This window comes from Xenopus laevis, chromosome 9_10L (assembly GCF_017654675.1).
Source record: "Xenopus laevis strain J_2021 chromosome 9_10L, Xenopus_laevis_v10.1, whole genome shotgun sequence".
NCBI classification, from domain to species: Eukaryota; Metazoa; Chordata; class Amphibia; order Anura; family Pipidae; genus Xenopus; species Xenopus laevis.
In genome coordinates, this window is record NC_054387.1 from 26,696,006 (window position 1) to 26,718,152 (window position 22,147).

Consider the following 22,147-nt stretch of genomic DNA (forward strand, 5'->3'; position numbering starts at 1 on the left):
GACAATGGGCGAGCATCACACTGGAAAGCGCAAAGTAAAGGCCCAGATTTTAAGAGAAAGGCATACACATGGGTGCCAAAGGAGCCCAGACGTAGGGAGACTGGAAAGAACTGATTGCTTGGAGTCCAAATAAATTGGGCACAAGAATCTGTAATTGTAGTCTGATCGCAGTATGGCAGTGAATGGGGCAGTAGGGTAACAGCAATTATTGATGACCTCAACAGGAGAAAACTTAAGTCATTATCCAACGCAGATAGCGTTTCGGTCTAAAAAAAAAAAAAAAAGATAATTCACACCTTGTAAGGAGCAGCTTTTGCCCCGAGAGCTTTCTGGCACAGTGAAAAAGGGCATTTATAGGAGCGCACATTGCGCCTGAGCTGGGTCGCAAGAAGTCTCAAAAAATAGTCTATAACAGTTGCACCCAGCTGGCATATGAACCCTCACACACCGGGGTTTCTCCATGCTGCAGTAGGAATCCCGTAATCGAGCAGTTTTACTTATTACCATCCTGGCATAGACTGGGCCCTGTTCCACCATCATACCCATAATCTATACGGAATTCAATGGAAAACGGCCTTGATTTGTCAGGCAAATATTAATCAGATTAACACAGCAATGTATCATTTATTGGGAGACCATTTCTCTGATTTCTACAGTACCATTGGAGTCACATAATTTGTATATTCTTAATTATTTAGATAGAATTATGTGTATGTAGTGAAACAGGGTGAATATCAAACGGAGGACCGCGGTTTATCGGGGCTTTATTGTAAATGTCCAATCGGTGCATAAAATCTTCTTATGTCTGTAGAACAGTGTTTTGTTTTTTTTAACGATAAAGAGAAAAACTCACACACAGGGACCCCCACAGGGACAGACAAAGGGCAGTATCTGCAAATGCCAATCATTTCTCTCCGATATACTCACTTAACATTTTATACTGAGTTGGCTTTGTGCATGCATATATGTAGGAAACATATGCATAGAGACTACCACTGCCGTGCGGTATGTAAGAATGTTGGAGAATATGAGAAGCTGTAGCTTGAAGTAGGCTTGCTAGTAGTACTCACAGATATAAGGATGTTGTTTGGGTATAAAGTATTTTCTCTTTAGCTGGTGGGGTTTAAAGGATACATTCTAAACAGAATAATCTCAACATCACCTTACATTTTGGGGGTGATTAAAGCCCTTACGACTCAAGATTAAAGCTAAAGGACATCGAGCTTCATAGAGGACAGCAGGCCTTTGGGAATTTAACCCTATCCGTGCCATTAGGGTGGGGTAGACCAGACACTCCATTAATTAGAGCCCATGACCCCACTGTGCACCTTCTAGGGAGCTGCTTAATGTTATATCCCTATTTATATACAAGAGGGTGGATATTGCCAGCTCTTGTCCCCAGATCTAAGCAGATCCCTAAGTCTAAAAATGCGTGTGTCAGTTGATCTAAATTGACACATACTTGTCAGTGTGGGTGTAATATTTTCTCTAGAATTCCCAGCCTGTATTATATTAATATTTAATAAAGCACATCCTAGATAAAGAAAGCCTGTTTTATATCTAATCCACCACAGCACCGCCTGTGCCAAAATTCACCCTTGGATATCCCCCTTTACCTCCAAAGTATTAACAAGTTCATATAAATCATCATTGTTTTCTTGCAGATTTAATTGAACTCTGCTCGAATTGTGCTGCGTTTTACTTTCAGCTACAACTGCAGGCATCTTCCATTCTGAAAATAAATATTTGCCTATCTGATAATTTTCCATATTTATTAGACAGCCTGGCATTGCAAATAAACAGAAACGAACAAGGATTCTCTTTTGGTTTTCAAAGGATTTCCTTTTCCTAAAGTTTTAAGGTTAAACCGTCTCCTTTCCATGTTGTACAGTTGCAAACAAGCTCATGAATGTTACAACAATGTAAGGAAAAAAAATAAGTTCAATGAAGCCGACATGTTTAAGTTGTAAAACAATAAACGTAGAATCAATTTTAAAAAAAAAATAATTCGAAGGGGAAAAAAAATCCCAAAGGCACTATATGCGCCAGACACACAAAGGAAATCCATTCTTCATTCACATTCCTTGATCCGGGGAGCAAAAATGAGCACTGGCTCTGAGAATCTGCACGGGTCCTTTTGGTAAGGTATTGGCTATTATTCAGATATACAAATAGTATGCATTATGCAGTCCATATCTTGCAGTCGATCAGTACGTAACGTGGGCTGTGTGCAATCTGGAGACGATGACAGTCTTTCCCATCTCAGACGAGCGCTGACCAGGGGGTAAAGAAGGCAGCGTGCACCGAAGAGGTTCCACTTGGTTAGCGATACGATCAGTCCTCACTCACTGATCTCGTCCAAAGCTAACTGTAAAGGCGCATCCCACGGATTTTTTTTTAAATTGTATGAAAAATAAAAAACTAATCTGTGAAATTTGTGCATTAAACCCTTGTTCGAATTGCCATTCGACAACACAACGAAGCCAGGGCAATACAAATCAGCCACGGATCCAAAAGAAATTCATCGTGTAAATTAAGGGCAGAACTGGGATAGAAAGACACACATCCGAGAAGATAAAAATATGAAGGTGCCCAAAAATTGGAGAGGATAATGTGTTGTATTTCATGAAGGTTGTTCTTTTCCCCATCACTTTGCAGCTTTCCCCGAGACCGTGGCTGCTGCTGCCCAATGTAAAGACACACAGGCGGGCCCAGGGAGCAATCCACATCTTGATTGATATATACCCTGACCAAGGGCACCCCAAGGCCAGTCAAATGGGGCAATAGAAATCCCCAGTACAATTGCCGTCGTTCTCATAAACGGGTTCATTGCGATTTCGGGGAAATCTATGGAGTTAATTGCTTCAAATGCGATCATCAGACCGTAAGATCAAGCAAAAAAATATATATGTTATCGATCCAAGCATCTAAGTGTACAGAAAGCGCTAAATTGTACATATTTTTCTATCTGTATATATGGTCTTTCCTAATTATGAGATCTGATCGAACAATACAATTTTATTTAGAGAAAGGAAATCCGTGGCCGTGTGCCGGCTAAGGAGAGAAATGACCACTTGGTTCACAAATTGCTTTTCTAAATATTCTTTTTTTTTTTTACGAGAGCCGTCTAATTCTCGTCACATTTTTAGTGTAAAATCGCCATGTTATACTACGCGATTTGTATATTAAAATAAAACATAACATTTCAGTGGTGCTTTGGTGCCCAATTGTAAAATTCGAGCAGAGCTTTCGGGTATTTCAAACCATTCGGTTGCCGCGAGTCACAGAGATGATAATGGCGGCCCGTGGGAAGGGAGTATGGGTACTTACTGTAAGAGCAGTGGGTGCATGGGCAGGCAGCTCGGCGCAGCGCTCTCCCCGGGCTCTGCATGCAGTGACTGGACAGGGCGCTTCCGGCCTGAGCCTCTCTGCAGCCCCCCCTCTCCCGCTCGCAGCGCGCGCACACGCACACACACTCTCACACTGCCCCATCCTTCCTCCCTCCCGCATACTAATGAGCCGCTGCCAGTCAGCCGGGCCCGGACACTACGCTCATTGGCCGCCGTACAGGGAACTCGTGCCGCTCTGCTGGCATAAACAGGCGGCCCGATTGGACAGCAGGAAGTCTGCGACCTGCCAATCGGCTGTCTTTAGGAGGATGAAGGTGGAGAATTGTCGTCAATGAGGGTGGGGTTGGAGGGGGTTGGTATGCTATGCAACACAAAGGCGCCTAATTCAAGTGTGGGGGAGTGTGGAAGGCGTATGGGGGAATGGGAGGCGAGAGGGTAAAGGGTTAGGAGAAGGGGGTTATGTGAGGGTCAATTATAAGAGACAGGAAGGGGGATTTCTAGCAGGGTGCTGAGTAGAAATACTCATTAGGAATGCCAATGTCCCATAGGTGCAACGGCGAGTACTTTAAAGGGATCCTGTCATCGGAAAACATGTTTTTTTCAAAATGCATCAGTTAATAGTGCTACTCCAGCAGAATTCTGCACTGAAATCCATTTCTCAAAAGAGCAAACAGATTTTTTTATATTCAATTTTGAATTCTGACATGGGGCTAGACATTTTGTCAATTTCCCAGCTGCCCCTGGTCATGTGACTTGTGCCTGCACTTTAGGAGAGAAATGCTTTCTGGCAGGCTGCTGTATTTCCTTCTTAAAGGACCAGTAACATTAAAAAACATTTTTTCAAAAATCCATGCAGCGGTGTTCAACTTCTCCTCCCTGGCTATTCTAGTGACAGTATGTGAAGGAGGCAGAGGTCCGCTCTGCAGCGCTTACCCTATTCCCAGCAGTCGGACTTTGAATCCAGCCTTTACTCGTCTGGCGAGGAAGAAGAAGAGGAGGAGGGCAGTCTCTGCTTCTCCAGCGGCAAGTGTTGTCTGAAGGAGCACGGATCTGCTGAAGAATATCCCCAAGCGCATGGATCAGTGCGACATGGAGGAGCTGCGCAAACACAAGGCTTTCCACGCGGCCAAGTGCACTCTCCAAGTGCACAGCTCCTGCAAACCGTGGCATTCCGCTCCGCCTTTGAGCCGGGAGTGCTACCGGCTCGTAGCCCGCATCGACGGATAGCAAGTGGTTCGGCGCTACTGGACTTTTAAATCGCCACCTTCTCCTGCAGCAGCGGGGACTGCCAGCCCCAGGCACACTCAGGTGGGCACATCATGGGAACAAGGGGTTTGTCCATGCGCTTGTGCACCGTAGTCCTTCAGCAGATCGGTACGCCTGCAGACAACACTTGCCGCTGAAGAGGCAGAGGCTGCCCTCCTCCTCCTCTTCTTCTTCCTTGCCGGACGAGGAAAGGCTGGAGTCAAAGTCCGACTGCTGGGAATAGGGGAAGCGCTGCAGAGCGGACCTCTGCCTCCTTCACATACTGTCACTAGAATAGCCAGGGAGGAGAAGTTGAACACCGCTGCATGGATGGTCGCCCTTTCGCCGTTTTAGAAGAGGACAGGAAATGGAGTTTTGGTAAGTTATCTCTTAATAAAGGCTTTGCAATTTAAAAGTTTTATTTGCCTTGATGTTTATTTTTCGTTCTACACTAACGAATTTTGAAAAAAAATTTTTTAATGTTACTGGTCTTTTAATGTAACTAAATGTGTCTCAGTGGGACATGGGTTTTTACTATTGAGTGTTGTTCTTAGATCTACCAGGCAGCTGTTATCTTATGTTAGGGAGCTGCTATCTGGTTACCTTCCCATTGTTCTTTTGTTTGGCTGCTGGGGGGGGGGAAAGGGAGGGGCTGATATCACTCCAACTTGCAGTACAGCAGTAAAGAGTGATTGAAGTTTTAGCACAAGTCACATGACTTGGGGCAGCTGGGAAATTGACACTATGTCTAGCCCCATGTCAGATTTCAAAATCAAATATAAAAAAATCTGTTTGCTCTTTTGAGAAATGGATTTCAGTGCAGAATTCTGCTGGAGCAGCACTTTTAACTGATTCATTTTAAAAAAAAATTTCCCCATGACAGTATCCCTTTAAAGAAATCAAACTATGTGTGCTGACGCAGTTCAGAGACTATTCGCTGTCAGGGAGAGGGTCAACATCTTTCTTTATAGGGTCAGTCAGAGCACCGCAATCGCTGAACCGAAACCAAATCATTGTGTTTCTCTGACAAGCATAAGAGGCTGGGCCCGGGGAAGGGTCAGTAGGGGCCAATGTCAGGATCTGCTAAAGTTACTATGGTATTAACTTTGCAAGGACAGACTGACACCGTCAACCTCAATTCTCTCCTTTCTTCCCCTTTCCCTCAGAGAGAGGTAATGTTCATTGATACATATTTTGTCAGTATAGTTATAAGGTGACAGTTTCACACCCTGGTCAACAAATACCCACGTTTCCATTTCAGTACCAAACAGAAACCTAGGGAACTCCCACACTCTTGAGTCGTTGTCAAGAGGCTCATTTCTTTTCGCTCGGAACTTTCATCCAGTTTGGGTTAAGTCCAGTCCACCCGATTGCAGCTGCAGCCACATGGGTCAAGCTCTTGTGTAACAATAGATCTTGTGCCTAAAACAAGCCGAACAAGTCGTTTACTATAAGCTCCTCCCACTTTAGGAAACAAATGGAATAAACACGCGATGGGCAGCAGAGAATAAACGTTTCATATAAAAGAAGCTTTTCAGGATAACGTGTGTAATGTTAAAGTGGGAAGATGTCTTGTTATTCCGAGCCGCATAAATTCAACGCGATTTCTCCTTTAATAAATCACTGCTGTCTGGCAGAAAGCACTAGCGCACAATCAGGGCAGTCAGGTAAGAGTTAAAAACCCACACACCACCCTCCTCTTCTTTATTTCCCCACGAGACTTCTGTGATTGGTTGGAAGCTTGCCAGCTAGCTGTCAATCACGGATTGTAAACAAGGCGCTTATTGGCTGCTAGCCAGTCCGCACTGGGCTGCTTGAAAAAAGCAATTACTGGGCCCGGCGGTTTCCAGGCTGCCCTGACTTCTTGATGAAAGCAGATAAACTGGAGACGGTTTCAAGTACCCCCCCCCTTCGATAGGCAGACCCCCGTGGTCCCAGAGCCAAGAAGAGAGCAAAGTGTGAGGGCTTCAAAGGGAAACGATGCATTTACTATTAAAGAGAGCCTAAAAATAATGCAGGGCAGCGCAGGGGGGTTCTGGGTTTCCCTTGTGCATGGAAGGTACGCTGACGGCCTGCTATCCTACAGAGGGGACAGGAATAATGACACCGCGGCGGCCCTCTGTCTAAATCAAGTGCGGGAGCTGAGAGGAGATTTTTGCCTTCACGCTCCCCCTTTCGTCTTCATGCGCTTCTCTTCCTGCTTCCGGGGCGCACACTGCACAGCGAGTGGAGGCCAGAGCGGAGGTTTGAAGAGAGTGGGGCCTGGGCATCTGGGTTCTGGAGGTACAGGGACACGAGGTCTTTTATCGACCTTCCTTCAGCAGTAGTACCGACGTACTCTGGGCAATAATGAGTAAAGGGGGTGCTTTGTGCCTTCTATGGCAACTCTCTAATCCCCTCTGCCTTTCCAATAATGGGACAAATACGTCCCACCGTTGGTGCGACGATTATGACTACTAGACTAGACAGAAGTGATCGCTTATGGAAACGCTCAGCATCGGGGGTACAGGAGGCAAGAATGCTGAATAGAGCGCGTGGAGATGCGGACTCTCATGGGGAGTCAAATTCATAAATAACCCTGTGAGGTGTAGCAGAGCGGGGGACACAAACACATCATATTATGGTATAGGGAAGGAATTCTGCTTATTCGTGGCCAAGTGCTGACTTTTTGTGCAATTTTCCAATAAACAGATCACTGTGAAATAGAAGCGCGTCAGTCTCCGGTTTCACTGGGTTAATATTTAGGGCCGCTTTATAGACGGAACATTAATAATTTGTGGTGTGTTATTATCTTCAGATATATGTGAATGCGATATGCGTGCTGTAATCCTATGCGAGTGATTCCTCAGGGACATGCCAAATGAATCCATAATAGCTTTAAAAGGAAAGCAGACGTGTATCCTATCCCAGGTCTGTGTTTGTATACACATTTTGTGTGGCTCCGAATATTCCTATATTCGGAGCCACACAAAATGTATATACAAACACAGACTGCCACAGAAGGTCACGGACATTTTTTGCGATCCACAGTCTAGTATAAAAATATGCTGTTAGAGGGATAGTATGCAATTAAAAATACACATAATTTATGATGTAACGAAAATAATTATGACGGAATAAGGAGCGATAGATATCTCTAACAAAGCATTATCTCTTAATATTTGATGGGGCATTTCCAAACTGCACATTTACATGTCCGGAAGTAAAATCATATTTAATCGCGCATAAGCCCAAAATCTAATATCTAGCAAGGTTCCATTCCCCTATAAAAACATAAAAACATACATATTTAAAATAAAATGCACGTGCATTTCTAATGGTGTATTTGAATCGTATGCTTGAATGGAAAAAGCTGAACTTATATTGCACATTTTCCCAGATGCTGAGTGTCTAATCTTTATACTAAATATATTTTTGAGCTTGATTTGAGGTTTTGGCTCTTTTATTTGCTAAACGTATATGATAAAGTAATTAGAAAAGGGAAATCTATTGGGGTGGTCATAGTTGAGATGGGTGCTAGCAGGCCTTTAGTTTGCATTTGAGTTGTGCCCTCTCTCTAGCCCTTATTCGGGGTTGACTAAACTATCTTGGTGTTTTGCAGAAACCTGTATGTTCAGTACAAGCACTTTATTATTATTTATTATTATTAGTGTTATAGAACATACATTTTCGGTACTTTGGTATAAATACCATCAAATGACTTTACCGACCCTTTCAAACATTAAAGGTACTTTTAAGGAAATGTATTTCAAATCTGTTAGGAGATTTATATTATCTTCTTTGCAAAGGGTCACATGTAATTCATGTGATGGTGGAACAGTGCACATACAGTATAACTGGGGATGACTATACTTAATAGCCACTTCATGCTGGAAGACTAACCCCACTGACCTGTATAGTCATTCCTCGCAAAAGATCTATATGTGAAGCATTTGATGTCCTTCTTATAGTATAGCAATTGCCATTTCCATCACATCTGGTGACAGAGGACATCCATGTAGTTTCCAAACGTCTTCCAAGAGTCACTACCCCCACCCTTTCCCACACACCCACCCCTCTATTTCATAGCTTTTGTGGCAGTGTATAATTTCTGGTTTGCTAAAGTAAGGAAAAGCTGCAATACATTGTGCTATAGTACGACCTTGCTCTGGTGAGAAAAAAAAATACTGAGCTGCCCTAAAGCAGGGCAAGTGCTCTGCCACAGAATCATCAAAGACACATTTTCCATTTTGGGACGAATGAGACCAGACCAGCAACCTTCCCATGAATAATTCTCTAGCCAGTTCTGAGGATTTAGTGTCAGGATGAAAAATGTTTATGCTGCCAACCGAACTCTGCATATACTGGCATGTTATGTATAACAGTACCATGGGCTGTAGTATACGCTCTACTGTGTCAAATGCATATGTGTATAATATTGTATTGGTACAGTCTATGCATCTCCATAATGTATTTAGTCCATGTGTGCCCCCAGTTCTGCACTATATACCATGTGTAGTTCATGATCAGCAGCACTGTATTACACTATATTACATGCAACCCTAAAATAACCAAATAGATGATATAGCTAGCTCAGTACAGTGATCTATTATTCCGTGACAGCCCAGAGAGGGCATTACATTGCAAACAGCACAGAATAGAAGCTGGGCTCCCCTTTCCTGCTGGATAGTGCTGACTTACTGATCTCCCATAGAAATGGAAGAGACATCCAGTGCTGGCATGTCACACTTCCCTTCCACTTACACAACAGATAACACAGCATTTGCCAAATATTTACCCACCTCAGCTCGAAACCTTCAGCTGGCCAGTGGCCACATTCCAACTTGGCTTTTAGCATTAACCCTCTCACGCTCTGGCAAACTGGCGAACTACATAGGCTATTAACCCCTTTTGACGCAGCCACAAGGCCAGTGAAAAAAAGGACACTACTTGCCTTATAACCCTTTGTGAAGCGCTATCGCCGACATAGCCAGGGTGATTCCATGCAGCTGTCCATGTGTTATAGCTGAACTACAGGCGCACACTTACAGAAAGTCTGGGTCATTCAACACAGGAATAGATGTCAGTCGTGATATATTGTTGAATATTTATTAGAAATTCAAACAGAAATAGTGATTCTACATCTTTATACATTTCCGTTTCATTAACAAAAATAAAAGTTATGTAAACAGCCAAAAAGCTTGGAGGACGATACTGCATCCAGCTCTCTCTTTACTTATTTTAAACTTATAGATTATTTTATCTGTGCAGCTGTACAGCATATGTCAGTTTAGAGATGGATGGTGTAATTGTGCGATTTTTTAATGCGGCCATGCAGCCCATCTCTATGGCACAATAAACTGATAACCATATGAAGCCATTTTACACTTTTAAAAGTGTGTGTGTATAAAATGCACATCGCTTTGCATTGCATTGTGTGGTGTTTATACAAATGGCCTGTAGATGTCACTGTTACTAAGCATTCTTCCTGGTAGCTTAAAAAGTGAAAGTGTTGTGTAATGCCTGCATGACTCTGCAAATAAAGCACTGTTATACTCTACTCATCCTCGGCTACCCAAAACATAACAAATAGCAACAAGGATGGGATCTCATTGCTGCATTAAACCTACAATTAGTTGATGGTCTCATTACTACAGCACCAGTGCCTGCCACATAGCCAAATTTCACCACAAAGCAACACTTCACTGGGTTGTGGAAAGAACTTTGTACACAAAGTTAAGTTGAGACCAGATGTAGAACCTGTACCATTTCCTGATTCAGCATGGGAAAAACTTGCTACTGATATTGTCGGTCCTTTTCCTATAGACTGCAGATTTGCTATAACCTTGATGGACTATTACAGTAAATACTGACAGAAAATGTGGTGCAAGAGAAGTGCACTTTCAGCCTGGATCTTAAGTCAGAATTAAGAAACCAGGAATATTGAAACAAGGACAATCTAAATTTACTACACCACTTGAAGTGAGACGCCAGCGAGGACCATACACATATGAACTGTCTGATGGACGCATATGGAATGCAAGTCATCTTGTTCCTGTTAGATATGACTTTGGAGAAGCTCCATTTGATGAAGGACATTTTACTACTCCTGCAATAGGCCTGAAGAAAGTGAACCTATAAGGTGTACTGAGAGAATCAGAAAACTACTGAATGGACCCAGGACTATGTGATGTGAATAATGTATATTATTGCTTTAAGATGCATTGTTGTTGTTTATTACATTTGTCCAAATACTTTTCTACTATAGGGGGGAATATGTTGTGTTTATACAAATGGCCTGTAGATGTCACTGATACTGTGCATACTTCCTGGTAGCTTAAAAAGTGAAAGTGAAAGTTACTGTTGTGTAATGCCTGCATAACTCTGCTAATAAAGCACTGTTATACTCTACTCATCCTCAGCTACCCAAAACATAACACATTGCATACTCAGCTTGCAGGTATAGCTCAATGGCAACGCTCTGGTTACAGGTAATGCACTGGCTGTTAAAGGGGTGGTTCACCTTAAAGTTAACTTTTAGTATGTTATAGAATTGCCAATTCCAAGCAACTTTTAAATTGGTCTTATTTGCCTTTATCACCTGACTTTTTCCATCTTTCAAATTGGGGTCAATGACCCCATCTAAAAACAAATTCTCTGTAAGGCTACACATTTATTGTTATGCTACTTTTTATTACTCATATTTCTATTCATGTCCTGTCCTATTCATATTCCAGTCTCTTATTGAAATAGTTGCATGCTTGCTAGGGTTATTCTTACCCTAGCAACCAGATTGCTGGAACTACAAAATGGAGAGCTGCTGAATAAAAAGCTAATCAACTCAAAAACCACAAATAATAAAAAAAGGGAAACCGTTTGCAAATTGTCTCAGAATATCCATCTCCTCATCAAATTAAAAGTTCATGTAAAGGTGAAAAACCCCTTTAAGAACCAACATTTCACAGCCCCCTTGAGTCTGGTGTTGAATGCTGCAATGTACATCACTTGTACATAAAGGAACTGATTCGCAATGATATATATAAATTTGTTAATTTGTTCAAAGACCCGCACACCATTTCTGTGATTAATTAATTTTTATTGTGCATATCACACATAGGACGTTTTGGCCCACATTAGGGTATATTGACTATAGATAGATAGATAGATAGATACACACACACATACATGGCTAGTCTATGTAGTGTATCCACTGGGCAGGAAAGAAGGTATTTTTTCATTCTCAGAATTTTAAGAACTATTAAACAATTTAGACAGAAACTTTTTAAATGTATGTTTATTATTCCTGTTTATATTGTCTCTTCACACATTGCTAACCTATAATACAAGAGTTGTGTGAATAAACTTTATAATATATCCCTATAAACATGTTAGAGTTGACACCTCACATGACTTACAAAACCTGTTTATTATAAGAAATAATGTATCCCCTGAACTAAAGAAAAATGTCACCATCATCGCTTATGTAAAAACACAGCCTGTGGCATCTCTAAGTCTATATATGATAATATAATATATAAATAATACGAGCACCTTGTTGGGGATGAATAAAATACTAGAAGCAGAGATGCCAAGCCTGGCAGGAACCAATGTGCCAATGTAAGTCAGGGCTAACCTGTGTAGTGTTGAAAGCTCTCAATGTGCCGCCTTCTGGGGTTGCTTCTTGTGTATTGTACCTATTTCTAGAGGCCATGAGCTGGACAATATAAATATGCTGATATAACCGCTGACATAGGGTGGAGTTGTGTGAGGCCTTTCACATTTATCCCCAGGCTTAACCTGCTGTGAATATTGTCTCAATAGGAGTCACTTAAAAAAAAAACTACAATAGGAAAGTACTAATTTACGTATTCAAGCTACACCCAACTGAGATCTTTTTAACATAAAGCTGTCCCACAGATACTTTCCTGGATCCATAAGTCTGCTCTGGAGGTAAATAATGCTTTTATGGACTCCTGCCGAACAATGACATTAATTTTTAATTGTCATAATTAAAGTTGCTTAAATTGAATCAATCTGACATTTGCTAAACTTGAGTTTAAAGGCGAACTTTCCCTTTAAATGTGTATTCCAAAATAAAGCAGGCAAGGAGACAAATGTATGACCAATGTCATACTTTCGGACATATCTAGTATCTGTTTATTGGCATCGCATCCCCGAAAATGTTTATTGCTCACTTGTGGTAGGCTCTGGGATCACCCCACCCCACTCTGGGGAAATCTGCTTAAACCCTAAATGTTCTAGCCTTCCCATCTGTATTCTGCATAGTCTATAAATACATTTATGTTGATTAAACCGTCAGCCTAAATGATCGCCTAATAAGCCCTGGATATAGATGGTATGCATGTAGCTGTAACTCCCCCGCCCCCCCCGGTATAAACGACTATTGTATGTATTTTTGGAGTGCACATTTCCCTTGTATGAGGATAGTGACTAGGTAACCCTTGTGACTAGGTAACCCTTCCCACACCTTTAGAAAACCAGTGCGTTTCTATCCAGCCACAGGGCAGAGAACAGGTTAAAACAGAGGCCACATGTACTTATTGAAGAGACAAGTCTCCTGAGGGGTTTCGGTAATGTCTCCTTTTTGTATGTGTGTGGAAAAGGGGGGTGGATGGGTCACGTGTTACTTTTAGAGGTGTAGTCTGTCACTCACACACACGCACAGTTCCTATTGCCCCGTGTCTTACCTCCACTAGTCTCCAATGCCAAGGTCCCAGACCACATGTGCCGAACCGATTCCAGCAAATCGGGGGCCGTTACACGGGATTCCTTTTAACACCGACTTTGATGCCTTGGTACTGGAGACGCTGGTCTGACTCTTGGTAAAGCACAAGCCGACATTGGAAGGCCCGAGGTGGCCCCCTCCCCACAAGCAGCTGTGTGCTTGGGTAATAGAGGCAGCCTGGTTTGAATGGGATCATTCAGCACAGGAGCTGCTGTTCTTACCCAAATCGTCTTTATTGTGCGCCTCGTGCAAGGCAAGACGTGGGGGCATCTAACATCTTAGGGTAACGCCCCACCTGCATAAACATTTTACTGGAAAGGGCGACAGTATAGACCACTAGTAAAAGGGCAGGGGAGCAGCAACCAAATAACCTAGGTGTCTCCTAGTGTAATTTTAATGCCTTCTAAACCTTTTTTTAGAGTCATCGCTGTTGTGGTTGTATCCTAAGTATATGGATTCTACAAGTAATATCTACAGTAATAGGTAGTTGATAGGAGACCGTCCGGCTTGGTTCCCTTTTCTTTCTACCTGTGCCCTAGCCATTCTAACCCAGGCACACCACATCTCCCTCCCGAGGACAAAGCCCCTTAGTATCCTCTGCCATAAATCATTGCTTTGGGTCAGTCTAAATAGTCGCCAGGCATCGGGACATCACATAGAATAAAAATCGTCAAAATGTTTCACTCTTTATATTCCTGTAAGTATTCTAGTCACTTATGACAGCACTCAAACAGCTGTAATAATGACCACAATACACACAAATCATGTGTAGATTACTTATAAATAAATAATGTTTGTGTGTATTTTAGATCATATATAAAGTGCATTTTGCGTGGGCCAAATCCATAGTGATGTGCGTTTGGTGCGAAATGAGATCACTGGATCCAGAATTACTGAAGAAGCACTCGTTTATTTTAACACTGTGATGTGGTGGCACACTTACACATTGTGTGCATAGACATATGCCACACATGTCTACATAGATACCCCGCATTAAAGCTAAAATAAACGCCATGACTTACATTTAATCGCCACGCGGGTATTCGCTGCGCCGACTTTTGGCCTGAGATGGGAGCAGAGAAACAAAGCCAATTCTGCAGCAGACCCTACCTACCTAAGACCCTGGGCTTGATCCAAAGCTTAGATATGTAGGGATATAGCAGAGACTTTGTGAGAAATATGTAACTATTTATCTAAGGCTTGTGCAAAGAACATATCACAATTTCCTCCCAGAAATATAAAAAACAAACAAAACACACGTGTGCATCTGTATTTGGTTTGGATATTTGTGCGGGGAGTCTGCCCTTGTCCATTGGCTTTTCCATCAGTGCCCACTTTGCCCCTACATCTTCTCCATCCAGCGCGAGTGCTCTCCATCTGACTCTCACCGGGCCTCTGCGACTTGCATTCATAGACTCAAAACGTTAAAATAGAAATCATTCTATAATTGGTATAGGGGAAATGAAAGTGAAATGTCCCCAAGTCTCCTGTTACCTGCACATGAATTGATTTGGTGATTTTGGTGTTTGTGGATGCACGAGTGTTACAGCAGGAGCTTTATATGAGATAGTAAACCACAATGGAAATAGTGTATATTATTCTCCCTACAACAATATCCGCCTCGCTCAGTCCACTTCTACAGGAGGCAGGCGACATTATGGAAGAGTTGGCGCATGTAGAAATAAGGTTATATTAGTGGAAGGAGTGAAAGGTAACATAGGCCACTGGCAGCCCCTCTCACACTCAGGGATGCACTCGCAGAAATGACCAGGGACAGGGACTGTTCTGAGGCCTCGGGGTGGTGGAGACACATGAATATTTAAATGTATATCCCACGTTGCTATCTTAAGTGCCAATCATTGCCCGATAGTGCTGTATATTTATATATACACACAGGCCTAGCAACAAACCCTCTCGCCCACCACAGTAAGAACAGACTTGAGAGGGCTACGGTCTCAATCCCATGTGTCCCTCCGGGCGAGCTGGAGATAGTTTAAACCTCTCTCATCAGTCCATATTGGACGTGATAGTGCAGGAATGACACGGGGGAAGAGAGCCTATTGTCCTCAATCCCCACGGAGGGCCCGCATAATAAGAGTGAAATGCAGCAGGGAGACTTGTGCGCCCAGTTTAAGCTTTATTACAGGCCGGCATTGTTAGTTATTAGTGCAAACTAATCAGTGCAAACACGGACTTTGGGCAGATCAATGCTATTGAGAGCGGCTGATTTGGGATGACGGACAGCTCTGTGATAAATGAGCACACAGCATTCCCTTCTGGAAAGACTTTTTCCCTCTCTACAGGCCCGGCCAGGCGGCCACTGCCTCAGGCTCACGCAATGAAAATGAGCAAAGCTGTTGAAGAGGCCGAGGGGAATCCGACTATTCTTGCCTGGGAAGCCAGTCGCCCAGAGACACGATCAACACTGCCATCCAGTGCTCTGCGCCAGGCGCAACACACCGTTGTTCTGTATCAGAAGAACACTACCAATATGGTCTAAATGCACTCAAGATCAACATTTCTTAAAAAGCAAAAATGTGAACCAGTTCAGAAACACAGACAGTTTTTGGATAACTACTGTTTCATTTGTCAGACCCACTTAGAAGACCAGTTACGTGTGTACAATTATAGCTTGGTCCCTTTTTCATAAGGTTTTTTTTCTCCAGTAAAAAAATAATGCTCCTTTTGGTTGGACTTAATTAATTATCTTAGGGACAATTCACTGAACTTTTTGATGTTATTAAGAGGAAGAGCTCATTACCTATATACACACACATACATACTTATGTTTTTTTATTTATATTTCCATACAGACAATGCATTGCAACTTCATGTGTTTTTAAACGACTGTGCTAATAATAACCCTAAAATTAACCGTTATTAGCAGATTACAGGCTGTTGGTTTAAATGAATAGGTGCTCTATTTTTAAGAAACATTAAAATAAAGTTCAGTCTTAAAAACCAAGTGCAAACAATGAGTTATCTTTATCATTGTGTAAAAATCTTGGGCTTCCTGCACAATGATCAACACCACTTGCACCTATTTTATTCTGTACCAGTGCCAAATGGGCGAGCTCAGTCTCAACTGCAAGATGACTAACTACTTGTTGTGGGGGCCAGTATATGTAGCAATACAGGATCATTAGCAAATCCCCAATAAGAGGCCCTAGCTCAGTTTGCCTTATTTTTTATATATAAATACTGTACAAAGCAGTAATAAGCAGTAGTAACACGTGATAATAAAATGTTCAAGTCTTTAATTTTCTGCAAATGGCAAGAGAACATCAGTATTATGTCGACACTCTTTGGGACACAAATGAAGCCACAAAATGGTTGTGGTCTGTGTGTTGCATTATCACTAAATCCGATTGTTTTTCCTTAAAAACACCAATCTGTTAATTAAATGTATGTAATACACACAGATAAATAAACTGAAACAAACCATCGTGGCAAGTCAGATCAGCATTCACTCTTACCATGAGCCATCCAAATAGGATTTGTGCTTTCAATCAGCAGCCTGGGCAGTACTCCTAAATAAAGCTATACGACTATAAATATAGATACTGTACTGAACACAGTGGCGTAACTAGTTGTTACTGGGCCCCATAGCAAATTCAATTTAGGGCCCCAAAATATTTATAAATTGGCCTATTTTACCAAGATATATTAAAATTGCTCATTAATTAGGGTCTCACTGGGCCCCCTACACTCCTGGGCCCCCCTGCAACCGCAGGGTCTGCTTCCTCTATAGTTACGCCCTTGACTGAACATATACTATGCGGGCCTTTGTGCAAGTTCTCAATGCATACATATAAATAGGGTACTACTATAAACAGGACAAGCACCTAATATATGTATATATTATATTCTGGATCAGTAATACATATTTCTAAACGAATTATTTGGTTTTCTGTATTACTAAAAAAAAAACAACGCAGTTTTTTGTTAGATTAGACTAACACAAATCTGTCTAAACTAATTGCACACAAGTAATTGTATTTCTTGTCAGTACTGAGCACATTGTTTAAACATTTACAGTCCAGGTTGGAAAAATATGTGACCCTCTCTAGCTAATGACTTCTCCAAAAGCTAATTGGAGTCAGGTGTTCCAATCAAGAAGACGAGACTGGAGGTGCCCTGATCCAAAAAAAGCTTTTGGGTTCTGACAAAATCAAGAGATGGGCCGAGAAATAGAGATGTTCAAAAACTGTATCAGGCTACAAATAAGCATTACTAAAGGCATGGGCATTCATCAAGCTGAGGTAAATCAAATAGATTACAAATGGAGGAAATTCCGTCCTGTAGCTGATATCACTAGATTGATCAGGCAAGAAAGAGGTGAAAAGGAACCCTATGGTAATTTGCAGAAATGTCTGTTCATGAGTAAAGCTCTAATGAACAGGCCACTCTTTACCTCCTCTATCAATCGATATTTATATGCAACCTTGAAAACGCCATTGCATTGTACAGCGCTACGGAATATGTCGGCACCCAAAAACAATATAGATTTTCCACTATTGGAAAACCATTGGACAAGATTAGTATAAATAATGAACAACATGGAGGAAACCACTGACCCCTCCTCCCAAAAAATTGCTGCTCATCTCAGGTTTGTGTGTGCCCACAGATGAGATAAAATGTATATTCTGAGGCATGAAGGCACAGGGCCTAATTCTATGTTTGGAGGATATAAAGCACTGCATCCCAAAACTAAATATAATCCCAGCCTACACCATGTGGTGCGGGGTGCTCGCTTAAAAAGATTAAAGCCAAAACGAAAGGAAAATGTCAATTGTTTCTCCTTTCAAAATATTTAAACTAATATTACAAACATAAGACTTGTAAGGGAATATAAATATTTTAAATAATCAACTAAAATACATGTGGTACTTTAATGGCTATTAAAAAGTAAATAAATTATAAAGACCCACACTGCTAACGTTTGGAATCCCTAACCCAATAACTAAAAGTTTAAATACATGGATATGTAAAATACCATTTAAAAAAGAATGCACGTGTATCATCCCCCTCTTTTTTTGTGTTATTTTACATTTCTTTCTATGCATCTGCCATAGTATATCAGTTGTAAACAAAGGAAAGCAGGCGTCTAGCCAAAAAAGATTTAATATGCTAAATCAGATGTATAATAATTCGCTGTGAATTTGGAGCAAAACGAAATTAAAGCCTACAGAAAAGGACACTGCACATTTGTTCTACAGAATCAGTCAAAGTCAATGCCTTTAATTAAAAATCGTTAAGCAAAAATCTATTTTATTTTCTACAGAAGCAATAGAATTTCGACTCTGGATATAAATGTAGACAATCAATGAGGAAAAAACGGCCTTGTTTGTGCTGATTAATTGGTTTAACAAAAAAAAAATCTCAATTTGAAACAGAGAAGAAAGCCGTGTTGTTCGTTTTTATCTTGCATTAAAAACAGCTTTTGCTTTGTTTTAAAGCCTCTCAAATAAATCTACGTCCGTTGACCGGAATTGAGAACCGCTGTTTTCGGAATATATAAAGTTAATCCGTGTAAAACACACTATATATCTATTTATATATCTATATATATATATATATATATCTATATATATATATATATATTTTTTTTTTTTTCTAATAAGCCGAGAATTAAAAGATATAAAAACCTACAAATAGTATTACTAGCCGATAACTTTATTTTAAAACGATCGATCGTAATTCAAATAATTTCAGAATCAGAGAAACGTGTTAAATTTAGGTCCATGCCATGCCAAAAATGTTCCAAATGTTCTAGTTAATTGCATAATATGCAAATTGGATGGAGAGATTCGAACCGAAAAACGTTGTTTTTACCCATAAAGCTGAGTACTGGGGCAACTTATAAATGAATTTTACAGTTATCCAATATAGAGATGATAATATAGAATTGTAAATATACAATGGAAATCTAGAATTAAGGTATATTTAGATTTTTTTCGTGTGTAAAATCGAAGAGAAATCTATAATCGTTACAGTAATTAGTAAAGAACGAGAAAAAAATCCAGGCAAATGAGAGCAACAGACCTACCTAGGAGTGATGTCCTGGCTCATTTCTATGCAATCCCAGGACGAATGGAGCTCAGGCAGTACAGAGCATAGAGTAGGGTGGAGAAATAATTCCCTGTTCTAGCAGATCCCTCACTTTGTGCTTTTATTGCTCTTGGGAAAGGGGAAGTTACTTGATTGCTGGCTCCTATTTGGAGTGCGCGGTCTCTGTACAGATCCTTTTTGCTGGGTTCTCGCTTATCGATATTATTATCGTGATTCTAATAAATAGGATTTGGGGGCTCCAGCTCTTGGATCCCTAGCTGCCTGGAGCAAATCAATTGAATTAAAGGCCAGGCTGCTGGTAGCTGAATAATCACAAATTTATGGCTGTGTGACGTCTCTCCTCTCCCACAATGGAGTTCCAGTGACATTAAACAGAAAATTGATGAGAGGGAAACGAAATGTAATCTCTGCCCCCCCCCCCCCCCCAAACCAGACATTTAAATGTTGTTTCTCCCCTTGCGATTTAACCCGAGCGATGCCAAGACCTTCACCCTCCCACCCGCCGGTCTGGCAGGAGTTAAAGCGGGCCCTATTGTTTCTTGCTGCACCATTGCCCTTCCCCCAGCAGGAATGCGCACCCAACGCGCCCCTAACAAATACACAAATGGGGCTTTTAGGCGAAACAGTGAGAATTTTTATTCCTTTCAGCACTTACCTTTATTACATATATTTCCCAGGGAGGGTGAAAAAGCTGCCTGCCCGCCCACCGCGGATTGGGAACCCCCATCCCCCCTCCCCAACATGCCGGATCCCAGCAGGATTGCCCGGGAAGTCAACCTCTGGGGCTGGGGATAGCGGCCAGTCTTGGGAAGAAGCATTTGGCACTAAAGCTCTGCGGGAACTGAGCCGCCCCCAACAGCAGTCGTTATGCGCCAATTTCCTCCAGGCCTCGCACCCGCCGTGAATCGTGTGCAATACGTCGCCCTCTGCCAGCAGCCTTTATCCTTCTCTCCCCAAATTCCGGTGCCCTGCGAACAAGTAGAGACGTCTCTTAAAGGAGCCGTGTGCAATTCCATTCCCCGCTCCCGGGGCTGCCATTGTCCCCATGCCTGCCAGGCACCGCCCCGGGCAGTGACGTTTTAGGTACCGCCCTCGGTCTTGAGTGAGCTGTATTTAGTGCCACGTAGCGCACGATGCACGCGGTTCTTTTCAGTCAGCACAGAGGCGCGTAGTTGTATTTGTACGTAAAATCGCTGCAAGCAAATCGTATAATGTAGGATTTGGCCTTCCCATATGCAAAATGGCTGCCTGCCACTCCAAGGGAACTTTCTAGTCATAAAACTTCGCTCAATATATGATCACATTCTAATTTCCGTCTGTAATTTTCTCAAATTCGTGGTTTTGTTTACGCTAAGTAAAATACGTCTCTGGTGCGTTATAAATAAAACGCACCTGTGTATCTTATGTGTTCTTAATTCAGCCCTTGAAGTGCTAGGTGCTAGGCCCCCACATTGGCATGCTGGGAGTAAATGGGGTCCTGGGAGTAAATTGGGTCCTGTGCAGTACTAATTTTTGAAACCCTGACCAGCAACCCTGCATTTTTACCCGCTTAGACCAGCTTCGTGACCTGCAACTACCTTATTTTTTTATTGAAAGCCTTAGGTTGTGCTTTCTAACACCCATAAGTGCATAAAGTGTGGGTACCTCAGTGAGTCCTACCAAAACAGCATGGGTCCCAAAATACTCAAGAGCCCCAAGCCAAAAGGTAATCAAAGCGTCTAGAGTCTATGGGCTCACGAATGCCAAAGCTAGGGTGAGCCCTGTCGTCCCCAACCCCCGGGGACAAAAGACAAAGAAAGGGTCTTCCAAGTGGCAGATCGTTTCACTAATGTGCCAAACACGGTGCTGGGGGGCCTCATTATTATTAATTTCATGATGGAGGCTGAGGGCCGGTGTAAATTTGAAAAAGGGCCACAATTGGCCCCCGTGCCGCACTTTGGACATGCCTGGTTTATATGGAGAGGTACCAGGAAAGGAAAATCGCAGTAAGTATGTAGCAATCAGCACTCTCCGGGATGTAGCACGCTCCCTATGAGGGTGGGAAAAAACTCAACTGTGGTTAGGCAAAATATATTTTTATTATGCAATTAAGAATTAGTAAATAAAAGAAACGCTAGGAAAACAATAGGTAGCCGAGGCCACGTCTAGACGATATTGAGAAGCGAATGTGTCAGCAGAAGTACCAACTTCTGCTGTCCATGAAGCTGCTTGCCCTCTGGTTGAGTGAGCGAGGTTGTAGGAACTTGAAGTCCTCTGGAAGAATATGCCTTTGAGATGACCAACTTGATCCATTTGGAAATGGTGGATTTTGAAGTGGTCTTTCCTTTTCATTTGCCACCGGGAATGATAAACAATCGGTCAGCCTTCCTGAATGTTTGGGTTGCTGAACAATATGTATTCACTGCTCTCCACACACCCAAGAGATGTAGAGGATGATTTTCGTGTTCTGGGGCATGGACACGAAAAGAAGGAAGAGACAGCTCATCCCTGGTATATAAGTTTGATACAACCTTCGGTTTGAAGGAAGAGACAAACTTCAGAATGACTGTGTCCTGAAGGAATACTGGACTATCTTCAGCAGATTTCAAGGCTTGTAGTTCCCCAACTCTTTTGGCTGATGTAATAGCCACCAGGAACACCATCTACAAAGTCAGATTCCAGATGGAAGCATATTGAATAGGCTCAAAAGGTCCTGACCTGAGGACTAGAGGAAGATCCCAAGCTGGACAAGACGGTCTCCTAGCTGGCATCATTC

At 42.1% G+C, this 22,147-nt stretch overlaps 1 protein-coding gene across 6 annotated transcripts in view; it reads right to left on the bottom strand.

Moving 5' to 3' along the window:
* Positions 1–21,052, bottom strand: part of bahcc1.L (BAH domain and coiled-coil containing 1 L homeolog) — a 220,223-nt gene extending 199,171 nt beyond the window's left edge. For 3 of the 6 annotated variants that reach the window (XM_041576471.1, XM_041576470.1, XM_041576466.1), the window contains exon 1: positions 19,370–21,052. The gene's annotated coding sequence lies outside the window, so the exon portion shown is untranslated. Of the gene's footprint in view, positions 1–3,330; positions 3,981–13,282; positions 18,905–19,369 lie in introns of those variants that run through there. The other 3 variants (XM_041576469.1, XM_041576468.1, XM_041576467.1) reach the window with 3 other exon arrangements.
* Positions 21,053–22,147: the final 1,095 nt, after the last annotated feature.